The sequence below is a fragment of the Halyomorpha halys genome, unplaced genomic scaffold (assembly GCF_000696795.3).
Source record: "Halyomorpha halys isolate HHAL.00 unplaced genomic scaffold, Hhal_1.1 Scaffold37.1, whole genome shotgun sequence".
In the NCBI taxonomy this organism is placed as follows: domain Eukaryota; kingdom Metazoa; phylum Arthropoda; class Insecta; order Hemiptera; family Pentatomidae; genus Halyomorpha; species Halyomorpha halys.
In genome coordinates this window covers 1,861,001-1,869,103 of record NW_027106407.1, presented here as the reverse complement: position 1 = coordinate 1,869,103, position 8,103 = coordinate 1,861,001, and the positions used below count along the sequence as shown (strand labels likewise).

Below are 8,103 nucleotides of genomic sequence, written 5' to 3'. Positions count from 1 at the left end.
GTAAATAAATCTTAATTTATTTATTTTTTAGGGGGAAAGCTTAAGAATATTTACAACTTAGAGATTTATTGCTTTGAAAGCATGCAAACCCATACTTAGGCCCTCAAAACGTATTAGGTCCCATCTGATTTTAGATTCAAAGTTTAGTACGTGTTGTAGAAGATCACAAGTTCTTGAATGCAGATTTTTGGATTTAATCCTTTTTTCATTTCCAAGTCTCATATATAAAAATATATAGATATTTTTATATGTATTTAACTTAAACATATTTTTCACCACGGTGTTAATTAAGTTTAACGTTAATTTATTTTAAAATAAAGAAATAAATATGGAATAAAAATATAAAATACACTTTCCGCAGTATTTAAATAATTACAATATACTGGAATAATTCCTTATTTCAAAGGATAATTTCAAATTTTTCATGTGTTATATCAGAATTTTAGAGATATTAATAAATTTTAATTGTACCGCTACAACCCAAAGAGGATCAGGTTTTTCCTGGATAAGAGGTACCACACTTTATAAGGCTGGCTGGATCCTGGAGGGCTCTCCGAACCCACAGGGATGACTCACGGCTACAGTAACAGAATAAATAATTATCTACCATAGCCAGATTCGAATATGGGTTCCTGAAGATAGTAGTGCCTTTATATATTTAAAATAAAACAGAATTAAACATAAAATAATTTTCTTTTACTACTATATTTAATCAAACCTCGTACCAATACTCAATTGATTCCCATATTTATATTCATAATAAAATATATTTCTAAGAACGACAAAAATACATAATTTCCATATCATTCATGGCATAATTAATTAAGTGATTAAGTAAATTATATATTTTTACTTTATATTAGCATAGCCATGTTAGACAAAGGGGGAAGGGTGACTGGTTATTTACAGAGCACCGTTCCATTTTATATTAGTATAATTGATATTATTAGTTCTCTATGTATGAATGCTACACTTATATCTTATCTATTACTTTAAAATAACAGATTTAAAAGAATCATGGACCATTATTCAAAGTTTTCCGGATGAAAATACATAAGATGATTAAAAAAAACCTGAAGTTACTTATATAATTAAATTTAATAATATAAGGAATCTCCTAGATGTTTATTACGTGCACCATAACTCCCATGTTCACAGATTAAGAGATATCTTATAAGTATACCGGAAGAAACCTTGGGTTTCGATTTGCTCTAAGGAGATGAAAATAAATAACTATAATAATAGGAAACAGTAATTGACGTAAAGAGGTACGGTTAAATTTGTGCGCTAATCATAATGTAACCGTTACATAAGTGAGCGGGAAATATTTGAACGGGCTAGTTGGAACTGGACTTGGGCCTTGAACCGCAGGAATAATTGACGATGGGATGGATCCTCGCTTACTGTTAGCATCAGGAAGTCGTTTATATGCTAACAGTATCATCAAAGCTAAGAATAGTGGTGGATTTATTCAAGTAATAATTTCGTGAAACGTAAAATTAGATTGCAGTGTTTTATAAAAGAGCTCCCGAAATGTCAAGGTAGAACAGATCCTTGTGGCAGTGAGTCGTACGTCGGATCAGCTGAGGCCAGGTTAGGTAACTCTAATAAACATATGTTAGTAAAAATTTGCATTACTGAATACGGTGTTAACATGCAATCATAATCAAGAGAAATATGCAATAATAGCACGCCCTTTTAAGACAGTCTTGTCGATTACACTTTGAAACATTCTTGATGAAGCAAGACAAATTCTATTTTATTTTAAACTCAGGTTTATTTGAGGGATTCAAAGTCAGAGTGGTTTAAATGTGTGTCTACCGGAAAATTGGCAGGATGAAATAAGCATCACAAAATAGCAACATATTTCGTTGCATTTGAATAATTGTTGGTAACAAAAATTTCAATTATTTAGATAATTAATGAACTAATATAGTTAATCAAATATTTTTTTCATTTAATGCAATAATATAATTGTAAATTTGTAATAGTTAAGCTACAAATTGTTAACTTTGTTAAAATTTTGTCAGTACATTAGAACCCTGCTTATCTATTCTAGTGTGGGATCAAGTAGAATGAATCGTTGGGCAAGTAGGAGAGCCACAAAAGAAAGAAAAAACATATTAAACTAATTTTATATATCAGGTGAAAAATAATTTGCAATACACAACAATATATAGGTGATATGTATATTAATATATAATGAAGATAATTTAATTTAATAATTTTAAAAAAATCCTGAAATAAGAATGATTTGGCTTGGTCTACAAAAAAAAAAAATTATGTTTTTAGAATAGGTTTCAAACTTACTTTGTTTCATTTAATCGATTTTATAGTATTTTTCACTACATTATTCATTTTCATTTCACAACCCGTTAAACGGGATTACAGTGTATTATAATTATATAACTATGTAACTTTTTTTTTAATGCTAATAGTAATTTATAGTTCCGAAAATTTCTGATGGCTAATTCATTTTTTTTTTAAAGTAAACAATATTACTTTATTCAGAAATGGGTCGAAACAATAATGAGCATTCTTGTCATTAAATAATTAATTGTTTATAAAATATATCTTTATATTTACAGATATTTTGATAGATAATTTCTGTAGTCAGTTAGGTACTTGGATAATTCCTAACACTTTGAATTCGAAAATATTTAAATTTCTTTTTTAATCAATATAAACGTTATAAATAAAAGCTTTTTAAGTGTTGTATAGGTTGTATCTGAATATATATTTCTCATAGTCATAATAAGGCCGAGTAAGGGGGGAGCTGTAAGTTTAAGTTAGATATTCGCCCCAAAACATATAAAGACATAGTTTATATGTATATGAATGTATATATTAAAATATTTTCTTTTATAGGGTTTCATTGCTTTCTTTCTTGATCGGCTGCACTTAATCCAGCTGTTAGGAGCCGATTTCACATCATTACCCTCTAAAAAGATGATCCCCAGCTACGTGACTAGGACAAGAGAAAGCACTCTCGAAAGCCAGTTAGAGAGGGACGGGTATGCAAATAAAAATGTTTAGTAGTTGTAGCAATAGTAGTAGTGTTAGTAGTTATAAATAAATTAGCACCGCTAGCAGGTTCCGTTGTCTTACGTAAGTCCGAATCATTGGCCGTGTAATGCGAGGTCTATCTGTGTCGTCCGTTTCCTCTTCTTCCCTCCTGCTTTTTAATTGCCCTATTAATTCCATGATAGTTCCTATTTCAGTTTTAAACGCGTACTTATTCTAATATAACATGCCAAAAATGGATATGCCGTACCAAAATAAAATTCAGATACTCATTAGGTAATTCTTCTGAATTAATAAGCAGTGAATGTAATGCTAAAATCTAATTTGAATGAATAAGATGTTCTAACTATCTTCAAAAATATGTCGACAAAATATTGTACTAAAAAAAAAAATAAATAAATAAAATAAACGATAATTATTGAATATGCATTTAATTGAAGAAGTCTAATACAAAAAAAAAGTTTGTAATACATTAATCCTTTTTTTTTTTTTTTTTTACAAACAAATTTAGAATTTATAACGCTTTAATAATTTAAAATATGGTGTTTTGGGCATCACTTCACAAGCTTTACTTACCATCCTACTTTGAGTTTAAATTATGCCTGTCTAGTTTCAGAACATATATTTTTGTTATAACAGTGGCAATTTTTTCCAGTTTACGAATTGACTAACACCAATTTCAACCGTTTTCAGAAAAGTAATTTTTATATTATTTTTCTTTTGCGAAGTAAGAATGAAATATAAAAGTATTACATTTTACTAAAATTTAAATTTTTATCTTTCTTATAAAAGAATATACATTAAAAAATAGTAAATGATTATGATCCTGGAATTATATAATTCAGGAAGGCATTCAGACTTTATAAAGAACAAAGTCACGTTATTTCGAGTTTTTTTTTTATAATTAAAAACATCTCAGAGTTAGATATTAAAAAAATAAAAAATAAAATTACCAAACAGATGCAAACAAAAAAAAAAATATAAGAAACAAGAATAAAATTAATATAAAAATTATTTAGGAATAAATAATAGTAACAATTATAATATGAAGGTATTTCTTAAAAATTACATTGATTTTTCTTGATATTTATATCCGTTTCTGTCAAATATTAAATTGGCAATATCATTTAATAGATGATAAATAAACGTTTGTAAATTGATTATTTGTACTTTTTTACATTTGTTACGTTCTTATAAATAAATCTAGAATATTAATAACATAGAAACATTATTAGTAAATGTTTTCAAAGTAGGATAAGAAATGTTATCCTAGATTGAAAAAAATTAGTTTGAACATGCTTGAATATAAATAATGGCTTTTAATTATATCAACAAGTGAATTATAATTTTATTTCCTAAGTGATAATTTCTTAAATCTATCCAATATTCAAAATGACTTAGTAGCAAAAAGTAAAAAATAAATAAAAAAACAGGAACCTTCAAAAAAGTCACGTTACAGAAACACTTGAGGTCAACCGGTTCCCTCAATTGGATATCTACACATTTGTGTTATTTTATTTGGTGTATTGTATATGTTGTTTTTTTGTTTTGTTTTTTTTACAGATAAATTCTTTAGTATTGGATTACTTAGTATATAATTTAGTATAAAGAAGCAATTGAAAATAACAATGTCATAACATCAATAAATTATTATTCTTTTATTTTTATTTACAAGAGCAATAATAATCATCCACAATTTTATTTATTATAAATAAAAAAATCACATCACTAAATTCACTTATGCGACAAGTAATCAATCAACTTTTTTTGTAGCGTTTTCTAATCTATACCGATATTTTTTTTTTCTTTTCACTACAAAAACTCAAGACTCAATCTATGTCTAATAGTGATATAGAGGATTGCTCGTTATTGGGTTAATTTTTTGGATTGAAAATGCAGGAAAAAAATTTAAAAAAGAGCTTATAAATTTCAGAAAAAATTTTGTTTAGTCACTTATTGTATATGCGGGTTCTATTAAAAAAGAAATTACTCTTAATATTTTTTTCTGTGTTGTGTCAAACTAAAATATAATAAAACAGGACATAAACTAGAAAATAACTGGAAGTTTTCCAGAACATGTATTGAAATATTGATTAGAATTTTTTTTAACGAAAGAAATATTATCTATAACATGATAATAAAACGATAGTGTGTCATTAAAATGTCTTTGAACCATATAATTATTTGATTTACAACAACAGATTCTGCCAACACAAAAACCTATTATATTTGTACAGAATCCTTTTGCGCTTGAATATTAATTTTGTTTCTGATTATCAATTACTTAATTACATTTTTATTGATATTAAGTCTGAGAACTTAACTCTACGCATATATATTCAACAATCTCGTTTACAATGCTGATGGTTCGTGTACCTTTTACAAACTGTGAATTTAGGTTGGGTTCAGGTACTGGGTCATTGCACTCATATATTTCAGGAAAGCCCGCATTACAAACTTTGAACTTTATACCGTTAAGTACCATGAGGTGTTTTCCAGATTTCTAGCCGTATCAGTTAATAAATATAAATAATATATTTAATATTCTATGAAATAAAAAAAAAACATTAAATTCAGACTTCTAATACATTTTATATCATTCTCGTAATATTTTTCTAGCAAGCTTGTTAACCATGATTTGTTATGTATGTTTTTATATTTTATTTTTGAACCATAATGAGAAAAATTTCCTATGGTTTAATATTCAAGGCCTTCAAATGGTTAGAAAATAGGACTAATGTTGCATAATATTTTTTTTTTCTTTTAAAAAAGATAAGGTTTGGAATTATTTTTCATGGCCTTTGATAGTGTTATAGTAATCGAACCAAAGAATTAGAAAAAACATTTCATTTAAGCGTCGTTAATTCATTAATGAATTAAGCCAAAGCGCTAATATCTCACTTTTTTTCTTATTTATATCAACGAAATGACGGTTACATTTAGTCAAAAATCGTGAACGTATTAATTTTCTTCAAAAAATTTATTAAATGATTTCTAAATTGTTTTTCATAATAAAAAAGAGAATTTCTTTTAAAAATCATTAAATATGTAACATCGTTTTATAATTGAAGTATATCAATTACGTAATTTAGAAAGTTATTAAAAATAATAAAGTACAATAATCTGTAATATAAAATTTATAAACGTTTAACACTGCTAAATGTTAAATATTAATTCAGATTTAGGCAATGAAACAATTAATTTTTATGAACAAATAATTAAATTAAATTAATCTTTTAAATATATTTAGACTAATATGAGGTATACAGCGAAATTAGAAAATTTATTATGAACTTAATTTTTTTTTCTGAAGAGGGAGGAAATAATTTTGAATTATTAACTACCAATCAGAATGATTGAGGAAGAACCTCCTTAGGGCCACATTAAACCCACTCACACAAATAAAGTACAAAAATAAAACTATATAAGAACGAAAATTAATTTATTTTATTACACAAATAAAGTACAAAAATAAAACTATATAAGAACGAAAATTGTTTATTTTCATTTATAACAATTTTATCGTTTATGCATGTGTATATTATATATATATTTTTTTGTGTATATGTGTATATATTTTTGACACTTAGGTTTCGGCCGTTTTCTCTTTAGCCATTAGTAAATTATTTTTTCTACTTTTACACTCATTTACTAATTAATTTATGTTTGAAAAAAATAATGGGACAGAAAACACTTTGAAAATGAAACATTATCAGATAGAAAACATTCTCTAAAATTAATGTTAATTAATGTAACGATTATGGAGTCAGATGAAACTGAATTAACAAATAAAAATAACGAAGTAATGAAATTTATTCCCTAAATCATAGTAATTCAAGTAACTAATTACTTAAATTATAATTACAGACATTATATAATCAAATGTAAGTATGTTAATTACATACCTATGTATAAATTATTTTTTTTATAAACGAGTACTGAATAATATTAAGTAATATATTTATTTGTAAAGGGGGCAAATACCGTACAAATAGAGTTAGTCAGTACATGGTTACATATACCAATGTTTAAATATAATTTACAAGAAAAACTTGTTAAAAATAATATATATAAATTAATAGTACGGAAGTCTACACACATTAATGTTTTAATTAATTTTGAATTCTATCTGTTATTGATGCTAAAATAAAAAATTAAACTGAAAAATTTAAGGTTAGCAAACTGGACTGAGAAATATTCTATTCATGACTGGTAAATATAGATGATATATGATGATATAGATTTCAATATATCTATTGGTAGATTGCTAACTGTAGATAGATTAAATCCTTCACATAAACATCAGTTATCATCCTCAGTAAAAAAGTATTGAACTGTGAGATTAAGAAAAGAAAAAAAAAAAAGGTAGGTAAATGAGTTAGGGACATAACTAATTAATGAATGAACTGAAGCTAGACTTTGGCATGTAGATGCGTTTAGTGATATCCTTGGTTCAGGATTCGATCTTAATAGATTACGTCTAAAGCTTTCCATGGAAGCGTAAGGCGTCAAATTATAACGGAGTCGCTTCCTTCCTCCCGATAAAAATCACATCCCACTTACCTTTTTAGGTCAATGCTTGTATAAAATGGTCGGCTTCCTATGGCTTACGATCGGACTGAGGTCATGCAAACACTATTTTCAACTGAGGATAAACGCTAAAGAGGGTCACTATAGTTTATTAGATCCCCTAGAGCACCCATTATGGTAGAAGTGGGCGCCAAGGTTGGACGTGAGGTTTTGCCCCTTCGGTGGCACAATATCAGACGTGACGGATCTCTACCAGTTGTTTTATCAACTCCTCTGGCGGTTTGTCAAACGAAAGCAGTTTTCAGCGATTACTGTTTATCTCCATCTATGTTTACAAAATATCCGATAACCCCACCTAAATAATTACTGAATTGTTTTCGTGAATAGACAACCATGATGAAAAAAAAATGTTCATTTTACAATAATAATTATTAAGTTTGTAACAAGAACGTTCTTACGTGCTTCTTCATCTACTAAATCGTAGATCATTCGGTAAAATAATTTTGGTTTATCTGATTTATAAACTTTTCAATTACTGGACAAATTTAG

General features: G+C 26.8%; 1 long non-coding RNA gene across 3 annotated transcripts in view; it reads left to right on the top strand.

Annotated features, from left to right (window-relative positions):
* Positions 1-1,598: 1,598 nt before the first annotated feature.
* The window catches only part of LOC106687015 (uncharacterized), a 40,696-nt gene continuing 34,191 nt past the window's right edge, over positions 1,599-8,103 (top strand). Inside the window, exons 1-2 of one of the 3 annotated variants that reach the window (XR_001344104.2) lie at positions 1,599-1,891; positions 2,869-3,014. This is a non-coding gene — a long non-coding RNA (uncharacterized lncRNA). The remainder of the gene's footprint in view (positions 1,892-2,868; positions 3,015-8,103) is intronic. The other 2 variants (XR_001344103.2, XR_010842698.1) reach the window with 2 other exon arrangements.